Below are 20,534 nucleotides of genomic sequence, written 5' to 3'. Positions count from 1 at the left end.
TCTTTTTTTTTTTTTTTAATTTTTTTTTTTTAAATTTTTTTTTTTCGACGTTTATTTATTTTTGGGACAGAGAGAGACAGAGCATGAACAGGGGAGGGGCAGAGAGAGAGGGAGACACAGAATTGGAAACAGGCTCCAGGCTCTGAGCCATCAGCCCAGAGCCCGACGCGGGGCTCGAACTCACGGACTGCGAGATCGTGACCCGGCTGAAGTCGGATGCTTAACCGACTGCGCCACCCAGGCGCCCCTTTTTAATTTTTTTTAATGTTTATTTTTGAGACAGAGCGAGAGGCAGCGTGCATGTGGGGGGAGGGGCAGACAGAGGGTGACACAGAATCCGAAGCGGGCTCCAGGCTGGGAGCTGTTATCACAGAGCCTGACACGGGGCTCGAACTCAGGAACTGTGAGGTCATGACCTGAGCCGAAGTCGGACACTTTACCGACTGAGCCACTCAGACGCCCCACCGGGGTTCTTTGAAGAGGGGGCAGGACATCAGTGAGTAGTGACAGGTGCAACGAGAGAAGCAATGGATTCTCCCCTCGGGGCCTCCAGAAGGAGCCAGCCCTACCAACACCTCCACTTTAGCTCAGAGAACCCGATTTTCCCCTTCCGACCTCCAGAACTGTCAGGGCATCGATCCACATTGCTTCAACCCCTAAACTGGGGCTAATTTGTTATAGCAGCTGCAAGAGAATGAATACGGTTCCTCTTCGCTCTGATTTGCTTCTATTTGAATACATAGTGTTAGCAAATATGGCGATGCCTGTAATGCAGGCTCCATCCAGGCTCTGAGCTGTCGGCACAGAGTCCAACGAGGGGCCTGAACCCATGAACTGTGAGATCATGACCCGAGCCGAAGTCGTAAGCTTAACTGACTGAGCCACCCTGGTGCCCCAGTAGTATAGCATTCTTAAAAACAGAAGTATGTCAGAAGATGCAGGTTAGCAAATATGCTAACGCAGAGTAACCAAACCTAGCAAATTAAAAGCTATAATGCAGCCCAAGCTTCTGCCCCTTGAAATGAGGAGTCCAGGCCGATTTGGGGGAGAAACCCCAGGAATCAGCCAGAAGAGGGGATTTCAGTACAAGGCACCGAGAGATGTGTATATAATTCATCGTCATTTTAGGAAGCGATCTTTTGTGTGAAGATAAGATAATTACATACTTCCGAAAAGCTAATTCAGAGAATTATAATAGAGCTCAACCTGTTGGTTCAGGGAGTCCTGTGACCAAAAAGTGGAATATAATCCAGGATAAAGTAAAAGCAAATTACCAAGGACAAACAAGCACAACCAAAAGAAAAAAGACGAAAACAGAAATCTCTAGGAAATGTATTAATGAATCAAAGCTCCCTGCTCCAAGGACAGTATCATTCTCGGTGGCCGTTTTGTTTGGGAATGGAAAGAAGAGTGTCAAAAATAAATTGGGATTAGATCTACCTGTTGAGACAGTCGTCTCGAATGCTGGCTAGATTTGTTTGCCAACAGCCAAGGTGACAATGACAAGGCCTAAGAAAGTGGGTAAAACCATAACGGAAGGAAGCATGTGGACGCATGAAAGATACAAAGCTGGGGTTTATTTACTCCGGATGGAAGAATGAACGGAACGGCGTTCAGTTTTCTAAAGTAGCTGATTACTCTGTTACGACTGAGGAGTTTTATGTAAACGCTACAGAACTGGCAACCAACCCCGTTCGCGACATCCTCCTCTCCTCGAGGTGAATGATGGGAACTTGAGGCATTTTATTACATACTTCACATAGATTGTTTTTTACATGCTCATACGTACTCACTATATTCCTATTTTATGAGTCGTTTTGCCACCAAGAGATGTCGGTATTCATCAAAGTTAAGCACAGGCAAAGAGGAGCAAATAGCCTTAGCATATTATCGCTTTCCTAGTAAGGCACAGGGGTCAGACAGTATCGCTGTTTCTAGAACTTCCACATTGTCTGTACTTCTGCTGTCCTAGGCTGCTAACGGTCACGGATCCACTCAGATGTCCTCTCTTGGGGGAAGCAAGCGACTGCAGTCCTAGGGTCACAGCCATCAATTTATGTTAAGGAAACTGAGGTCAGGCATCCATAAATGTCCGGAGTAGCTGCTGTCGGTTATCCCTGTTCCAGGACTCAGGGGACTCATAAGGCAATGTGAACGTGTCCTGTCCTCAGAGAGAGGGCCACGGCAGGTCTGCCAGCTGCTGGTGGTGGTGTTCAAAACGGAGGTGACTCCTGGGAGGGTGGAAACTTTCCAGGATTGGGTGCAAGACGCCCCCGGTGAGGTCCCATGTCTACATAACTGGCTATGCGAGCTGCGTGTCACATAACTGGCTATGCGATAGGTGTGGGCCTATCTGTAAAACACGCAGGTGACTCATTGATCCTGAAGGTCATTCCGACGTTCGAGAAATGCACTTTCAAACAGTTCTGGAAAAGAAGCTTTAGTGCCTTTAGGAAATGAATTCTGAAGAGTCGAGAGCCTGTACAGGTTCATAAAGATGCATTAGTATTGGGGAGTCCACTAAGCCAATTATGTGCTTTTTGCCGTTGCTGGTAAGTTGGGGGAGAGGGAGGATCAGGAGGACCGGTTGCCAAGGAAACCACCTGAAAAGTCCATCACGGGATGGACTTGCCCTGTGGATACCGTGCGCGGTACACGGTCATCATCTCTCATAGCAGCAGAGAGAGGGACGCATAGAGCCCAGACACCACAAGGGCAGGACCCGCTCATCCCTCGCCGCCACCCTATTCTTCTCAAACAAAAGTAGCCAGAGGATGACTAGGTAGGCAGGAAAGAGCCACTTAGGGACGCCCCCGATGTCAGCCAAGAGGAGTCACAAGTTCCCCTAAAAAGCAGTACAAGGACAACAGGTGACTTCGGGGCCCTGGCACTCATGGAGAAAAAACAGCCAAGGAAGGAAAACCAGGGCTAGGTCAAATGGAGAAGCATGCCAGCGGCCCAGTGGCAAGTGGAGGGATCACCCTACGTTCAACATTTTGTAACCAGACCACTTTCCTCCAGGTTAGGGCCTTAGATCTGGGGATGTGGCTCCGTCCGATGTCTCGGCGCGAGACTGTGAATGTGGAGAAACTCTGTGCCCGGGGGAACCTGTCTTTGCAGACGCTGTGCTGGCCTTAAGCAGCTGGGCGTCTGACTCCTGGGCTTCCCGGCCCTGGGAGGCCCCCGGACATTGTATGAATCAGACCACATTGGGAATCCCTTAAGATTCCGGGAGGAGGTTGATGGCGCTGACCTGTCACACCTAGGGGGCCCCACAGGTGGAAGGAAGCGTTTGGTGCCCTCTGACCCCTCCAGAGAAGACCCCACTTTTGCAGGCCACCCCTGTCCCCGGCCTGTGCTGGACTCTGCCCAGAGCGGTGAGATAGTCTAACCCCCGGCTTCCTTCGTTCCCGGGCCACCCTTTCCCCTGACTCCATCCAGTCTTGGGAAGTCAGGAGTGAACAACTCGAACGGGTTTTTATCCACCTCCTGCGACTCTCTCAATCTCTGTGTAGGGCCACCCAGCTAAAGAGAAAAGAACTATTGGAATGTGAAATTTGTTTCCATCAGACTAATACTTAAATGTTTACATTTATTTACCTTCTGCTCTAAAACAATGTTTTCTCTAATTAGGCAAAGCTAAGGACTACAGTACATTATGTTTGTTTACAAGTTTGAAGAACAGAATATGGCTGGATGAAGCTTTTCCAGTGGCTACAGACACCGTGTGGGCGCCCCTGGAGGATGTGCATGGCCAAGTTCAGCTGGCCCCACCCGCCAGGCCAATCCTGGGGTATTGTGGGGGTGCTTAAGAGGAATTAGGGGGGTGCCTGGGTGGCTCAGTCGGTTGAGCGTCCAGCTTTGCCTCAGGTCATGATCTCCCGGTTTGTGAGTTCGAGCCCCGTGTCGGGCTCTGTGCTGACAGCTCAGAGCCTGGAGCCTGTTTCAGATTCTGTGTCTCCCTCTCTCTCTGCTCCTCCCCTGCTCATGCTCTGTCTCTCTCTCTCTCTAAAATAAATAAACAGTAAAAAAATAATAGTAATAAAGAGGAATTGGGAAACAGACAAGATATAACCTAGATCTGCAATATATATCTGTCTTTTCATATCGGAGAAACCAAGAATAACCAAGGTATAAAGTCTCGTAATTATTTGCAAAGTAAATGGGAGAGTTTTCGGCACGTTAACAACAGGGGCTCAGGGAAGGAGGAGGGGGGAGTACAGGAGCGCCTGGTCATTGTCCTTTCCCTCCAAAAGCAGAGAAGTTGGAAGAACAAAACTGGTTTTGTAGGGCGCCTGGGGAGGTTAAATGTCCAACTCTTGATATTGGCTCAGGTCACGGTTTGTGGGTTCGAGCTCCACGTTGGGCTCTCAGCTGAGTACGGAGACTGCTGGAGATTCTCTGCCTCCCCGACCCTCAAAAATAAATAAATAAACATTAAAAACCCCCCACAAACACTGGTTTTGTGTATGCTGGGAAGAGGGCACATTCGGACTGTTTTGTTAGGGTTATTTATTTTGTGTTAGGGTTATAGTTATGGGGTTTTAAGCCCATAAGGACACCGATGAGCTACATTTTACAGATATCACAGGGTAAACATTTAATTGCAGCACTGACTCAGACACGGACAATAAACTCATGCCAGGCTATTCAAATAACTACTGTATATCAGTGATTTTATGATCTTTTTTTTTTTTTTTTGGACATTTTACTACCTCTAGAAATCAGTATGCATCTTCCAACCTACGATATCATCGATTCGATGAAAGACAGTATTTATGAAGCATTTATTACTGAATAAGAAACTACATTAGATGTGGAATACACATGACCCTTGTCCTCAAATATTTTCCGATGAAGTTGCAAGACAGATCATGATACAATTTCAAATAGATGCCAGAGACATGGTTCCCAGACTGCACCAAGGTACCTGGGACAAGCCAGCAAATGTTTAAGCTTCCGAGGGGAATAAAGTGATACTCAACCTCTGTTGGACCTTACAACTACCAGCTCAAAGTGTTCCTACCAGTGGTTCGCAGTAGATTGTACTATCTTCTTCTTCTTCTTCTTTTTTATGATGCCATATCTTACAAAGCTGAGTTTTTGGTGGCTGCTGTGATTAAAGCAAGTGCCAGGGAAAAATCGATGCGGAACAGAAAATGAGAGTGGCAGTGTCTGACCTGATTCTAAGGTTTGAGAAGTTGTGCAGTGCCCAACAGGTGCACACGTCCTATTTGTAATTCATTGTGGCTATTTAAGAATGGGATACAAATATCCTTTTTTTCTTCTTATTCATTGTCAATATTTTTTCAAATAGCTCCTAGCTGTTAGGACATAAATACTTATTGTTTGGACCTAACCAGGTAATAAATGGAACTGATGGGTATTCCTTCTGGCCTAGGCGCCCTGAGAAAAAAATGTCTGAGACATTAAATTCTCTGTGAACTGAGAAAGTTTGGGAACTTCTCTGTTAGGGCCTATCACCAACAAGCTGAAACACGATTATGACTTGCGTAAGGTCACCCTGAAGCAAGGAAAACAAAAAAAGTTAAAGAAGTTATTTATTTATTTATTTATTTATTTATTTATTTTAATTAATTTTTTTTTTCAACGTTTATTTATTTTTGGGACAGAGAGAGACAGAGCATGAACGGGGGAGGGGCAGAGAGAGAGGCAGACACAGAATCGGAAACAGGCTCCAGGCTCTGAGCCATCAGCCCAGAGCCCGACGCGGGGCTCGAACTCACGGACCGCGAGATCGTGACCTGGCTGAAGTCGGACGCTTAACCGACTGCGCCACCCAGGCGCCCCTAAAGAAGTTATTTAAAATGTTGAGTTTGGCGGGGGGGGCCTGGCTGGCTCAGTCGGTAGAGCATGTGACTCTTGATCTGGGGGTTCTAAGTTTGAGCTCCACATTGGGTGTGGAGATTACTTAAGAATAAAATCTAGGAGCACCTGGGTGGCTCAGTCGGTTAAGTGTCCAACTCTTGATTTCTGTTCAGGCCACGATCTCACATTTTGTGGGTTTGAGCCCCACGGTGGGCCCCACGCTGACAGCGCAGTATGGAGCCTGCTTGGGATCTCTCTCCCTCTTTCTCTTTGCCCCTTCCCCGCTTGCTGTCTCTCTGTCTCAAAAATAAATAAACATTAAAAAAGAAAATCTTGGGGCACCTGGGTGGCTCCGAAGTCGGTTAAACAGCCAACTTCGGCTCAACTCGTGATCTCGTGGTTCATGGGTTCAAGGCTGGAGTTGGTCTCTGTGCTGACAGCTCAGAGCCTGGAGCCTGCTTTGGAGTCGGTGTCTCTCTCTGTCTCTCCCCGGCTCGTGCTCTCTGTCTCTCTCTCAAAATAAATAAATCTAAAAAAAAAAAAGAAATCTAAAATAAAAAGTTGAGTTTATTTCGCCTTTAAATCTAAGTAATGCTTGCACATAGTACTATAAAGCAAAAAGTAAAGAAATGCATAAAATGGAGAGCAACAGTCTCTCCCCAACTCTACCCCCAATCTCACTTTCAGAGGCCATTCCATGTAACAGTTTAAAACAATTTTTTAACTTTATTTATTTTTGAGAGAGAGAGAGAGAGACAGTGAGTGGGGGAGGGACAGAGAGAGAGGGAGACACAGAATCCAAAGCAGGCTCCAGGATCTGAGCTGTCAGCACAGAGCCCGACGTGGGGCTCGAACTTCCGAACCTTGAGACTGTGACCTGAAGCGAAGTCGGACTCTTAACCGACGGAGCCACCCAGGCGCCCCATCATGCAACAGGTTTTAATTTCACTTCTGGTGGTCACCTCCAAAGCTCAAGTGTTTACAGTTCTACGTCACAATTTACTTCCACTTTTAGACAGTCTCTGTCAATGCCTCAGAAGGATGAGAACTTGAGTCCCCATTCTCTTCTCTTTTCCAGCCATTGACAGCATACTTCCGTTTTTATTTCCTCTGCTGATGACCTTGGGAACTTTAAAGAACACACTGCAGTCTCCGACTCCCCCAACCCCAGGTGTTCCCTCTTGAGTCACGGTTATGTTGGACGAGGATGTGCGCCCTGACCTTTCCCTGGCCCCTCTGCTCCCTACCTCACCTCCCCATTTCTACCTCTGTTCTCCACGCTGCCACTGCCTCCACTCGTCACCTTTCTGTTTGGTCCTGTAATCACAGTGAAGTCTTCCTTCTGTCTCTGGGCCGATTTCGAAAACGAAATGCTCTTAAGCAGCATTTATATGATCGCGACTTTGTGAATACTGTTTCCTTCAGAATCGCATGCGTGCTAGCCTCACGCTTCCTTTCCTGGGGTCCAGCACCTGCCTCAACAAGTGGATTCTCTTTGTTCTGAAAATGGGTTGTTCAAAATCACTCCAACATTTCACTTGGCTTCACATTTAGAGCACGTCTTTCTTTTACAGCTTCCTCCCACCCCCAAGTTCCTAATCACTGTCGATTCCCGTTAAGTGCAGTCGCTGTGTTCTACAAAGCAGCCGGGAACACTGGATTAGTGAATAGTGGAGCACTGATCCTAGGGAAACAGGGTTAGGTGGCCGCGAGCCTCCGGTCACAACTTTTTCATCAACGAATCAACACATCACCTTGTTCTATGTGCGTTTCTGTTCAAAGACACCTTATATAATATGTATTGTTGATTCACCAACACTGCGCTCACGGGAAATCGCGCCGTGACTTAAGCCTGAGCGAACCTCATCGGACACATATATTTTCTCCAGAAGGCACATTCCTTCACAGCCTTCTTGTGCTCAGGAACACTAGACAGCGCTTCAGGACTATGCTTGGGGGCCATTTTTTTTTTTTTAATTTTTTTTTTTTCAACGTTTATTTATTTTTGGGACAGAGAGAGACAGAGCATGAACGGGGGAGGGGCAGAGAGAGAGGGAGACGCAGAATCGGAAACAGGCTCCAGGCTCTGAGCCATCAGCCCAGAGCCCGACGCGGGGCTCGAACTCACGGACGGCGAGATCGTGACCTGGCTGAAGTCGGACGCTTAACCGACTGCGCCACCCAGGCGCCCCCGGGGGGCCATTTTAAACAGTGGAATCGCCAATGGGAAGCACAAAAATGTGAAAACATGGCACTAGATAGACCATGGGAAGGGCACTAATTTCCAGCGTGACAGATGAAAGAGGAAACCAGGCCTTGTTAGAACTCAGCAGGGAAAGTGACCGATGGATGGGTGGCTCAAATGTTTTGCCGCCCTGTGCATGTCCTTGAGAGACTGAAATGCATTGATTTGGGGGTTCCAAATACATTTTAGCAGGCAGGCAAATTTGCTGATATGGAACCCGTGAATAACGATGATCAATCAGTCGTACTTTCCTTCGTTCTTGTTGACAAAAGGGAAGTGTGGCTTTGCCACAGCCTAAAAATCACCAAGCTTCTTGGTCATTGGTCTTCGCAGGGGCCACTTTCTTCCCAGAGACTTTTATCCTGAAGCCCTTTGACCTCATGCTCCAGTTTGGAATGGTTGTTTTACCCAGAGATCATCCTGGGAATGTCTTCCCTCATGCCTCATCCATGATCCAATCATCCCTCATCCAATGACCTCCTCTTTCTCGACTTTCTCCCTTATATTCTTGGTGTCGGCCTCCTGTAACTCTTCAGGGACAGTACAGAGAAGTAAACTTTGTTTTCTTACATAAATGAAACTATCTTTACTGAATGATTTCTGGATTATCCTTGGGTGGGGTATAGTTTTGAGCATCCACATCATTTTGCTTCAATATTTTAAAGCCATTGATCCACTGGTGTTTTCATCCAGTGTTACAGGTAAGTTTGGTGCCCCCCAACTCCCAAGACTTTAGATTTTCTCTTTATGTTCTAATACTCCACAAAGATGTGTCTAGGTGTGAGTCCCCCCCGACCCCATTCACCCTGCTCCGCATTTGGCAATAAGCCTGTTCACTCAATCAGAAGACTCATCTCTTTAATAACTTCAGGAATTTTCTATTACAGATTTGATGATTTTCCCCCCATCTCTTTATTTCTCCCACGTGCCCCTTCTCTTACGGGGATGCTTGTGAACCAGGGGTTGGATCTCCTGGGTTGCTCCGCTAACTCTCTTACCCCTTCCCTTCCATTTTCTTCCCCAGTCCTCTTAACATCTAATGTTGGCAATCATATTATTAATGTCCAACAGCTCTTTCTTGTCTCTGATTATTCCTTTTTCATATCATCCTGTTCCTGTATGAAGGCACCATGTCTTTGAGTTTCTCTGAAATTACTTAGGGTGTGTTTATGTTATCATCTGTTCTTTCGATCATCTCACCCAGCTCATCATCCTATGTGTTCATTATCATCTTTCTCTTTCATGACGGCTTTTCTTAAATGTCTGGTGACCTTTGGTCAGGCCTTGATACTTAAGAATGATAGACAAGGCTAAGGATGATAGGCAGATGGAAAAGCTTTCCTCAGCTCTCCTTTGGTAGGCATGGTTCCTGCTTGGGACCTCTGGGTGTGTGCATAGCACATGTCAGTCAACACCTCACCTGAGGGTGTCCAGTCAGGGACTGAGAGCCCCCGAAGGCCAGAATGAGAAATTCTAGAAATCCTAGAAATCCTAGAAATTCTAGACCAGCCCTGAGTTGTTCAATTTCTTCAGAGGGGAAGCCTCAGACTGTTAGCTGGGGGAGAAATGGAAGATCACCCGAAGCTCAACTGGGAGAAGGGGAGGGAGAGAGGCCAATCCACTTGGCTTTTCCAGAAACAGACCTACAACGACTCCTCACTTCTCACCCTGCCCACCTTCAGTGGAGCTCCCTCTTGCATTTACCCTTATATTATTTTTTATTTGAGAGAGAGAGAGAGAGAGAGAGAGAGCAAGTGGGGGAGGAGGGGCAGAGGGAGAGAGAGAATCTCAAGCAGACTCCATGCTCAGCGTGGTGTGGGGTGCAATCCCACAACTCTGAGATCATGACCTGAGTTGAAGTCAAGAGTCGGACCCTCAATTGTCTGAGCCACCCAGGTGCCCCTTGCATTTTACTCTTCTTACTTGTGGCTTCCCCTGTGACATTGCATAGTCCCAGGTACTTCCAGTCTTCCAGAAATCTGTTGAAATCTCCCACTTGCTAATGAGCAACACCACCCCCTTGCCCTTTTGTTGTTAAGTGTTTATTTTCTTTGCAATTCTTTACCAGTATTTCTGTGGGCTCCAAGAGAAGGAAGCCCATATACTCCGTCCATCATGTGGAACTAGAAACGGAAAGTGTCATTTTAATTTAACATCTTCACAAACATCATTTGGGAATTAGCCTCGAAATGAGTATTCTGGTAAGGAGAAAAAGTTCAACTGTGTTATAATTGAGTAATAATGTCATATTGAAAAATTTAGATCATTTTCATCACCAGGTGAGTCATTGGTCTTGAGATAATTGAAGAATCTAAAATTTCATATCAAGAGATTATATAAGACCCATTAATATAACAGGATCAAATTCAGTGAGTCTGTATTTGCCCGATTGTAGCATATGGGATTCCTATAAATAATATTTATAATTATACTGTAATCCCAGAAGGGAGGAGAGGAAAGAAAAGAAAAATCCCAAGCATCTGCCCTTATTGAATGAATTGCTTTTGGTGGGAAACAGCAAACTGTACGTAACACACGGACTGCCTCTGTAAAGGACAAAATGGTCTGGTTTCTTCAGACCACTATTTTCTTTTAATTAAAAATTTTTTTTTCAACGTTTATTTATTTTTGGGACAGAGAGAGACAGAGCATGAACAGGGGAGGGGCAGAGAGAGAGGGAGACACAGAATCGGAAACAGGCTCCAGGCTCTGAGCCATCAGCCCAGAGCCTGATGCGGGGCTCGAACTCACGGACCGCGAGATCGTGACCTGGCTGAAGTCGGACGCTTAACCGACTGCGCCACCCAGGCGCCCCTATTTTCTTTTAATTTAAATAAGTCCTTTCTTAAGCATAAAGAGCTGATAAAGAACATTTTTTTTTTTTTTTTTATGCCTCAAGCAACTTCTGGAAATTTTTATTATATGTCAACTGATGGGGACTATGACAAACCCTAGCCAATCAGCAAGAAGGTCCACTGGAAGCCGCCAGCAGTCTTGATTTAAGTGACCATTTTCCTGCCATCCGGCTTCTGCAAATGCTCACAGGGTGGGCTTGGGTCTCACGCCTGCCTGCGTGCTCCTGGTGGGTGGCGAAATCAGAGGCAGATCCGGGCGCCAGCTGCCTCTTCTTTAGTGAGGAGGGACCCCCAGGGGCCGGTGGCAAGGGAGAGGGGAGCCCGAGCCCCGGAAATCAACAAGACTTGGGGTCTCACTCTTTTTGTTTATGACTCTATCCCTGCACTAGCACAAGCCTTGGCTCCTAGAAGACTCTCCGTAAGTTTCTGCAGAATACATGAATGAAAGAGCGAATTCCCGTGAAAAAGTATACAAATCAAAAGGCTTTCATATATACGTTACTTTAAAACTGGAAATAAGAGGTCTTGTAGCTTTTTAATGATGGGAATGAATTTTTTTTTAACTTCAAATACGGTTTTAAAATTGCTGAAATGTATTCTTTTTTAGGCCCCATGACATTTCTCTAATCTGTAGTATCGTGTGTCAGAATATTTCATATTGTAAATAATTATGAAAAATAAAGTAGACACCACAATGAAGCATCCTCACTCTGTCAGTTCCAAACTATCCTTTGGGAGAATGAAATGAGATGGAATAAAACTGGGCAGGACATAAGGGAATTCAATACCAATGTATTAATTATATGTAGAAATATATTTTTAAAGGGCATTAAAAAAAACCTCTTAGCCTCCCACCTAATAGAATTCTAATATATTTTGGTGTGTTACCCTAAGGACTGTATTAAAATAATAATAGTTTGTTAGTATTATTTTGTGGCTGTGAAAACCATTTTCGGTAATCCCAGCTAAATCACTTGCTCTATTACACTTGCATTTATGAAGTCCAAGGGCAAATATATTATTGCACAAGTTAATACTTTCCAAACCGTTTTCTTCCAAGGCCACCTTTAAGTGAATGAGCATAGTCAATAATTTTATCGTCATATATGTTCAAGCACATTAACAATTTATAATGTAAAGAGCTATAGCAAATGCAATTTCATCAAAATGACACACGGATCAAATTAACTAAATTAACCAACCATGAACATTAGAACCAAGCGTTAGCCCAATTTATTTAAATTATACTATTGGGTTACAAATCATTCCTTTTTTAAAAAAAGTCTTTCAAGCCATGTCCTGGAATAATCTAGGGGGAAGCTCAACCACCCGTGCGTTCTTTATAAGCCACAGTCGGAGCGAGTGTGCCCACATCCTTCTAGAAGGGATGGGGAGAGGAGGGCAGAGCAAGCAGGGGTGGGGGGGGATAGATATGGCATGGATTTACTGTATAAGCTGTTACTGCAGTACTTGGTGACTTTTTTTTAATTAAAAACTTTTTTTCTTTAATTTATTTTTGAGAGTGAGAGAGAAAGAAAGAGAGAGAGAGAGAGAGAGAGAGAGAGAGAGAGAGACAGAGCACAAGCCAGGAAGGGGCAGAGAGAGAGAGAGAGAGACAGAATCTGAAGCAGGCTCCAGATTCTTGGACGTGGGACCATGAGATCCCTCGAACTCACGGACCATGAGATCAAGACCTGAGCCAAAGTCTGCCACTTAACCGACTGAGCCACCCAGGCGCCCCAGTACTTGGTGACTTTTAACAGGTTCTGCTGCCTTTGTTGAACGTGAGCTCAAGTTTTTGTTTTTGTTTTTTAAAGACAAAGGGACCAAGTTGTTGATATATATTTGGTTTCTTCATTATTGGCCTTCTGCTATTCTCTAATATAATATAAATATATTTGGCCACGTATGGTACTAGTCGGATGAGAAATGAATATAAGCAAATGGATAAAAATCAGTTTTGTTCTTGTTGGATCTTAGTAATGCACCCCAGAAGAAAACGTCTTCCTGAATCTATTCAGTCATGGAGAACAAAATAAAAACCAAAACCCTTCGCTGTGTCCAGCTGGGTCTCTTTTGCTCTTGACCGCTGACAAACAGGACCAGTGGGCAGGCTATCCTGTCTCCATAAAATCCCATAGTTTCAAATTAGTCGTGAGGGTGACTGTTAGAGACAGTAGTCCCCCGAGCAGGGAACTGACTTTGTCTAAGCCAAGAGCTTCTCAGGTGAGGGGTGAGGGGACGCGGGAGTTCCCTCTGGGGCTGGGAGTGAGCAAACCAGTACAGACAGCAGGTAGGCTGTGGCCCCTGGTGCCGCCTCATCTGCCAGAGGCTTCCGGAGACACCCACTGCTGGGCACATAGATGGGGCCGGTTGTGGGCTCTTGGGGCAGAGGTAGCTGCCCCGGAACCCCTCTTCCTCCATCCCTCCCCTGCCCGTTCCTCCCTCCCCTGTTTTCCTCACTGTCCGTCCTAAGGTGGTGGCTGCAATGTGGCCACAAGTGGCAGGGGTCGGGGGCTCCAGGTGTAGTGTGGTGTCGTCCCCAGACAGAAGGTATGGCGGACCCCAGCAGGTGTGTGTGTTGGGGGGCAGGGGTTCCAGTGTTGGACTCACCACCTGTGGCCCTTAGCCAAACCCGCTGATTTTTTAACAACCTCCCACCCCCAACTCTGCCAACTTTGCTCGGAACAAACAAAAAAAGAACAACCTTTCAGGAGATCCAATATTTAGAGCAGATGGAGGGAAGGGCAGGTGTCCTGGCTGGAGTGGGGAGGTGCCTGAGAACCTTCATGGCTGGGTCCCCACATTTTCTGCTTTGGGGCTCTGAGAAACGACAGCCATTACACCTGCTAACTTGTGAGGTCCCTTCCAACCTGAAAGAGGCTTCTGTTCTACGAAGATGCTCAAAATGTCACTCTGTCTGACCCCCCTCTATGAAATCCACAGACCTGGAAAAACCCGGTAGAATTAAGTCACATCCGGGCGATCTTTCCTTTGAAGTGACTATTTCATCACCCACGATAACCACAGAATAGAACAACCGGGCCTGAAAATTCTACCTTGTTTTTTTCCCAAGACTGCCTCTTCTCCACTCTGAGGCAATAACCTATAGAGTTTCCTGACTCCAGTGTTGGACAGTGCTGTGCTGAAATTCACGAAGATCCGTCAATTTGCAAATCTAGTACTCTGATGGGGGACCCGGTGAACTACCATCAGACCTAAAAGTTTATGTTGTAAATTATAAAAGCTATTGGAACTTACTTTTTCATATTCTACCACCACTGTTTAATTTTAACGGCTTTATTGAGCAGTGAAGGGAGCACAGAGTACAAGTTGCATAATATATGTCATTATTAGTGCCAGGCCTAGTAAACACAGGGCCCGGGTTTTCCAGGATCGGTTTGATTTTACTTTGTGATATTTTTGGCCTGTTGTTATGGAAACGCCCCGTATTTAGGCATCCAAACTATATCATCAGGACCGCCTCTTATATCCAGAAACAACCCCCAAATCTCTGATCAGATTGTGTGTTGCGATTTAGGGTTAAACAATATGGTCGCGGCCGCAAATTCTGGAGTCCCGGGATCAGCTGAAGTAAACGCGCCCGGACCGCGGCCGGTGGTCCGGTGCATATTGCCACACACACTTCTGTCAAAGCGCGAGAATTCCGACTTGAATTACTTACTCCATTCCACGTCCAAATTGGCAACGCCAGTCAAATAAATCGGGCCAAGGATGATGGATGGTGAGATGGATAAATGAACAGTAAGGGCTTCAGAGAAACCACCAAATTCATCTTATTTAATACGTGGCGACAAGACAGTTTAAAGTATAGGGTGATGTGGCTCCATTGGATCATCTTTATCTTTCACCTGACATAGGCAGGTAACACAGTGATGCAAATAACAAGTTTTAGAATAAGAATCTGCATAATGAGAAGCAACCCCCTTGCTCTCCCGTCAACACGGAGGTAAGGATGTGGGGCTGTGGCGCAAGGCTGCCTGGGCTGGGGTCCCAAGTCTACCTCCATCCAGGTGTGGGCACGTCCTCAACCTCTTTTCTTTTCTGTAATTTGGGTATAACAATGGTATCTACCTAAAGTGCTGTTGTAAGAATGAAATGAGTTAATGCACATAAAATGTCTGGAACAGTGCCTGGCAGGCAGGAAGGCATTCAATAAACATTAGCAATTGTGACTTATTTCCATGGAAGCAACAGTTTTAGAGAACGATTTTCCTGGGATGCAGGCTGGCACTTCCCCTCTGTTTCAAAAGCAACTATTGCAATACTATAGCGTTTGATGTTCTGTGTCTACCACGAGGCTTGAACTCGGCAACATCTATTTCCCTCCCTGATCTTAGGGGCGGTAATGAAATGTCAGCTCTGGGGAAGCTCCCAGAGCTACCTAATCTACTGAGAACCTTGTGACAGTGACCTTTTATTTTTCCCAAGGCGGGGCACTTTGGGGCCCCTCCTAGTCTAATCCCGTATCCCCCCAAAATCCCATCTGCCGGGGAATTCACAATCATCATAAGGTTAGAATCATAGGATTTCACAAAATCATGATCTAAGACTGAAAGGGACTTGAGCCATCAACTATTTTTAGGGTCCCCTCCTAATTTCAGCCACTGTAAAAGGTGTGGCATGGGAGGAGCTCATGAAACAGCTTGTCCATGACCCCACGGTCTGTGTGAAACCAGACCTAGGACCAGCCCCCTAACCCCCACTTCTGGAACCCTGGTCTGGGGCTGTTTTTCCTACATTGTTACCCTTTGCATAGTGTTATGTACACATTTGACCTTAAATGAGTGTTTGAAGGCAACCAGCCTTAAGTATTTGTTTCAAAAGTATTTTGAGGGTGCCTTTTGCGATTTTTCTGGTGGTGGTGGGGAACGAAGTAGCTTTTCAAACACTTATCTTTCCCTCCAACTTAATTCCCAAAATATATCCCAGTGTGCATCCAGGAGAAAACAAACCCTCCATCCTGAAGTTTTCACTACCTTTTTAAAATATTACCTGCCAGGGCGCCTGGGTGGCTCAGTCAGTTGAGTGTCAGATTTCAGCTCAGGTCATGATCTCAAGGTTCATGGGTTCGAACCCCGCGTCGGGCTCTGTGCTGACAGCTCAGAGCCTGGAGCCTGCTTTAGATTCTGTGTCTCCCTCTCTCTCTGCCCCTCCCCTGTTCGTGCTTTGTCTCTCTCTCAAAGATAAATAAACATAATTTTTTTTTTAAGTACTACCTTCCAATACCATAAAATTATTAGATGTCATACCTCTATTGGCTCATTTTATTTTTCCTTCTAAATCTAATTTAATGTGTGGCTCAGTCCTTTGAGCCGCCAACTCTTGATTTCGGCTCAGGTTACGATCCCAGGGTCATGGGATCGAGCCCTGCATTCTGGTTCTACACTAAGTGTGGAGCCTGCTTAAGATTCTCTCCCTCTCCTGCTGCCCCTACTCCGCTCGTGCTCTCTAAAATTAAAAAAAAAAAAAAAAAAAAAAAAAAAAAAAAAGATAGAAATGATAAACTGTTAGTTTAGTTCTCTTTGACCTGAACCTTGGCAGGGCAGGTGGGGACTCAGCCTCGAAAGAGAATTTATGTGACGACAGTCTGGTCAAGCATCCTTCTGCCTGCCTTGGACCCTTTCCCCCTCTCCTCCAATCCTCCTGCAAAGTCTATGAAGCTTGGTCCTCCACGCCCCCCCCCCCCCGCCCTCCCCCACCCCGTTCCAGCCTAAAACGCTGTTCTCCCTGTAAAAACTGTTGTAACATTTTATTGTGGCTTTTATTACACATTATCAATCACTTGTATCTTAATTGTATTTAGTTATGCAAGTAATATAGAAATCAATTCAAATTGTAAAATTTCAAACGTTGTAACAATGGTTACAGATGGGTATGAATAATTGTATGACTAATCTCTTCCTTGACAATTCCTCCAATTGTCTCTTCCAGTGGGTGTCTTTACAGCCCTATCTGTTTTTGTATGTATTTTTACTTATGGGAATGTATAGTATTATTATTCTTTTAATAGTCCCATACAGTACGTATTGTTCTGTAATTGCCTCTTTCTTTAATCATATGGTTTGGTGACCTTTCCGTCTCAGCATACATAGACTTACTTCTCAGCATACATAGACTTACCTCGTTCTTTTGAACTGTTGCCTAATTATCCAGAAGTAAATATGCCATTATTTAGCCATTCCCTATGATGGCCATTAGGTTGCTTTTAGTTTCAAAACTACCAAAACTCTGCACACTTGTGCCTGCTTCTCTAGGATATACATGAAAAAATGGAATGGCTGGGTCATAGAATGTGCACATTATTAATTTTAACAGTGCCAAACTGCCCTTCAAATTGGTTGTTTCAATTTACACGCCTGTTAGCAGTGCAAGAAAGCCCCTGGTTTCCCACTCAGCTTGCCAAGATTAATTACTTTTTACCCGCACATTTCATCTCCTAGGCTTAGGATGTAAGCTCTCTGAGAGCAGGGCCCATGACTACCCCATATTTGCATTTCTTCCCGCATGCAGAGGTGTTTAATAATTGGTGCCCAATAAGTGTTTGTTCAATGATCTCCCACCATAAGTTCTTTGCTCATCTCTGCGCAAAAAAAGCATTTACCGAGGGTGCATCTTTGAGGCTATTTCTTATTTTTTTTAAGTTAAAATTTTTTTTAAGGTTTTATTTACTTATTTTTGAGAGAGACAGAGTGTGGGGGGGGGGAGGGAGGGAAGGAGAGAGAGAGAGAGAGAGAGAGAGAGAGAGAGAATCCCAAGCAGACTCCATGCTGTTAGCACAGAGTCCAATGTGGGGCTCGAACCCACGAAACTGTGAGATCATGACCTGAGCCGAAACTAAGGGTCGGACACTTGACTGACTGAGCTACCCAGGCACGCTTGAGGTTATTTAAGAATGAAAAACATTTTTATTTTATTTTATTTTATTTTTATTTTTATTTTTTTTTCAACGTTTATTTTATTTTTGGGACAGAGAGAGACACAGCATGAACGGGGAGGGGCAGAGAGAGAGGGAGACACAGAATTGGAAACAGGCTCCAGGCTCTGAGCCATCAGCCCAGAGCCCGACGCGGGGCTCGAACTCACGGACTGCGAGATCGTGACCTGGCTGAAGTCGGACGCTTAACCGACTGCGCCACCCAGGCGCCCCTGAAAAACATTTTTTAAAAAGTTGCTCATGGGGTGGGTGCCTGGGTGGTTCAGTGGGTTAAGCATCAGACTCTTCATTCCGGCTCAGGTCATGATCTCACGGTTTGTGAGACTGAGTCCAGCCTCCTGCTCTTGGCTGACATCAGGGAGCCTGCTTGAGATTCTCTCTTTCTCTCTCTCTCTCTCTCAAAAAAAAAAAAAAAGTTGGTTGAATTTTTGCTCTCTCTCTCTCAAAACAAAACAAAAAAAAAAGTCGGTTGAATTTTTGCACACCCTTCCCCCTAGCCAAGTTACAGATATCTTCCATTTAAAGTTGCCTGCGGAAAACAGGACTCCCTCCTGCTCTGCTTGGCAGGAGGCAGTGAAAACAGACCTGGCTGTCTCAGACAATAGCTGGTAGGGTGTCTCACCCACTGGGAAAAGCTACAGAATCCCTGGGAACTAGACAGAAGATGGGATGGGGAGAGAGTAAGGTCAGACTCTTTGGAACATTCTGGATCCAAGGAGCTAAATTCTTTGACAGAGTTTTGAAAGAGAGGAAACCATTAATAATGTCCAAAGCACGTCAATAAATGGATCCAGGCGAGGAAGAAATTGACAGGCTAGCAGAACTGGAGTGCAGAGGTGGGCATATATACATTTTTAAATTTGGATACAGGAAAGGGAGGTTTTAAAGGTGTGAATTACTCGATCCATGATAAACTTTTCCTCCAGGCAGAGCCTATTTTTATTTACATGATAATCTCGGCTACAGCGATTCTAAAAACCATGAGCGTGTTTCCAAATCTTGGCGTTCTGAACACTCATTTGAAAAAAAAAAAAAAAAAAAAAAAGGAGTTTTCCAAAGGAGTAAGTGATAACGTTCAGTTAAATATGAACGAACTGAGAATTCTGTGTCGCTTAGTTTGTTTCCACAAAGGAACTGGTCCTAAATAAGAAACAACACAAACGGAGGCCCATTTCGCTCTTGATAACGTTTCTGTTTCTCTCACCCATTAACCACTGCGCAGCCCAGGGAGGGGACAGTCGGATTTCGACACAAACACAAATGAGGAAAGTGAGGAAACCAATTTGCTAGGGGGTGCTGACCACCTCCAGGAGAACAGGCCCCTGAGGCCCGGGGATCTAGGCCCGGGCCCTGGGTGGACTCCCCCCTGGCCGAGTAGAGGCTGGAGCCACACCGCTGTTCACCGGCGCCGCGGGAATGCGGGGACCCCCTTTACTGTCCGGGCCGCACCGCCCCAGACACACAGGGACCTGCGCTTTGGTTCCTCGGCCCGCTGCTTCTGGCCTCCTTCACCTCTTCGCCCATCGTGGGACGGTTGCCATTAAACCCCGGCAGTGACCGGGCCGAAATCACGCCCGCGGTGGCTCCGGAGCAATCGGCGACAGGAAACTCCTGGAGAGGGAGGCTCATTTGGCCCTTTGGGGGCTCAATGCCCTTTGGCCATTGTTGGGAGGAACAAAGAGGGCAGGAGCGGAGGGCGCCCCCACGAGGAAAGGCGGGGAAGGACACCCACGGGCGCGATTTAGGCGGCGGGTGAAGCTGGCACCGGGGTACTCGGAGGCGCGGGCTGCGAGCCGCGGAGGCAGGGCCGGTCCCTCCCGCCGCGCCCCGCACGCGCTTTGCGCGCCGTCTGGCGCCCGCCGCAGCCCTTTCCTTCGTCGCGGCCGCTTTACTTTTGTCCCTTTTTTCCTTTTTATTACCATTATTATTATATATATATTTTTCCCGCGCAAAGCGGGAAGCCGGGACTGCCCAAGCGGGCGGCGGAGGGGCCGCCATTTCCCGGGGACAGCGCAGCGCGCGGCGGCACCGGGCGCCCCGGAAAGGGAACCGGAGGGGAGTGCCCGGCCCCGAGCCCTCCTCCGCGCCGGCCGGGGGCTCACGGCGCTCGTGGCGCCCGGCGACCGCGCGGCAGCCCCCGGCCTCGCCCCCGCCGCCCGCGTCCCCGGCCTGACCTTCGGCGGCGCGGCCCGCCCCCGGCCCCCGGCCCCTTCCCTCCGCTCCGCGCCCCCGCGCCCCTTCCATTGTCAGCCCGGAGCGGCCGGCGCCCAGCCCCGCACCCTCGGAGGCCCCCCGAGCGGCCCACCGCCCCGGAGCGGTCCCCTCGGCGGCCGGGCGCCTCCCTCCTCCGCTCCGGCGCCCCGAACTCCGCATCCCGGGAGCCCTCCGCTCCCTCCCTGGCCGGCCTCGCCGCGGCCCGCCGCCGGACCCCGCATCCCGCCGCCTCCTCCCTCCTCGCCCAGGATGCCCCCGCTCCTCGCCGGCCGCTGCAATTTTACCGCTTCTTTAGCACCCCCCCCCCCCACCCCCCGCCTTTATTTCCCGAGGAAGCAAGTTGGGCAGCTTGATTTATGAATTCTTCTCTCTTTCTTTTGCGGGGAGGGTCGGCTATCGGGGTGCGCCGGCAGGGGCCGGGCGGCGGGAGAGG

The 20,534-nt window shown here is 47.1% G+C and overlaps 1 protein-coding gene across 1 annotated transcript in view; it reads right to left on the bottom strand.

The window, feature by feature from the left end:
• Window positions 1–20,534, bottom strand: part of LOC123576622 (core histone macro-H2A.2) — a 59,941-nt gene that overhangs the window by 38,677 nt on the left and 730 nt on the right. The window lies entirely within an intron of this gene.

The sequence above is a fragment of the Leopardus geoffroyi genome, chromosome D2 (genome assembly GCF_018350155.1).
Source record: "Leopardus geoffroyi isolate Oge1 chromosome D2, O.geoffroyi_Oge1_pat1.0, whole genome shotgun sequence".
Classification (NCBI taxonomy): domain Eukaryota; kingdom Metazoa; phylum Chordata; class Mammalia; order Carnivora; family Felidae; genus Leopardus; species Leopardus geoffroyi.
This window is presented reverse-complemented; position numbering and strand designations above follow the sequence as displayed.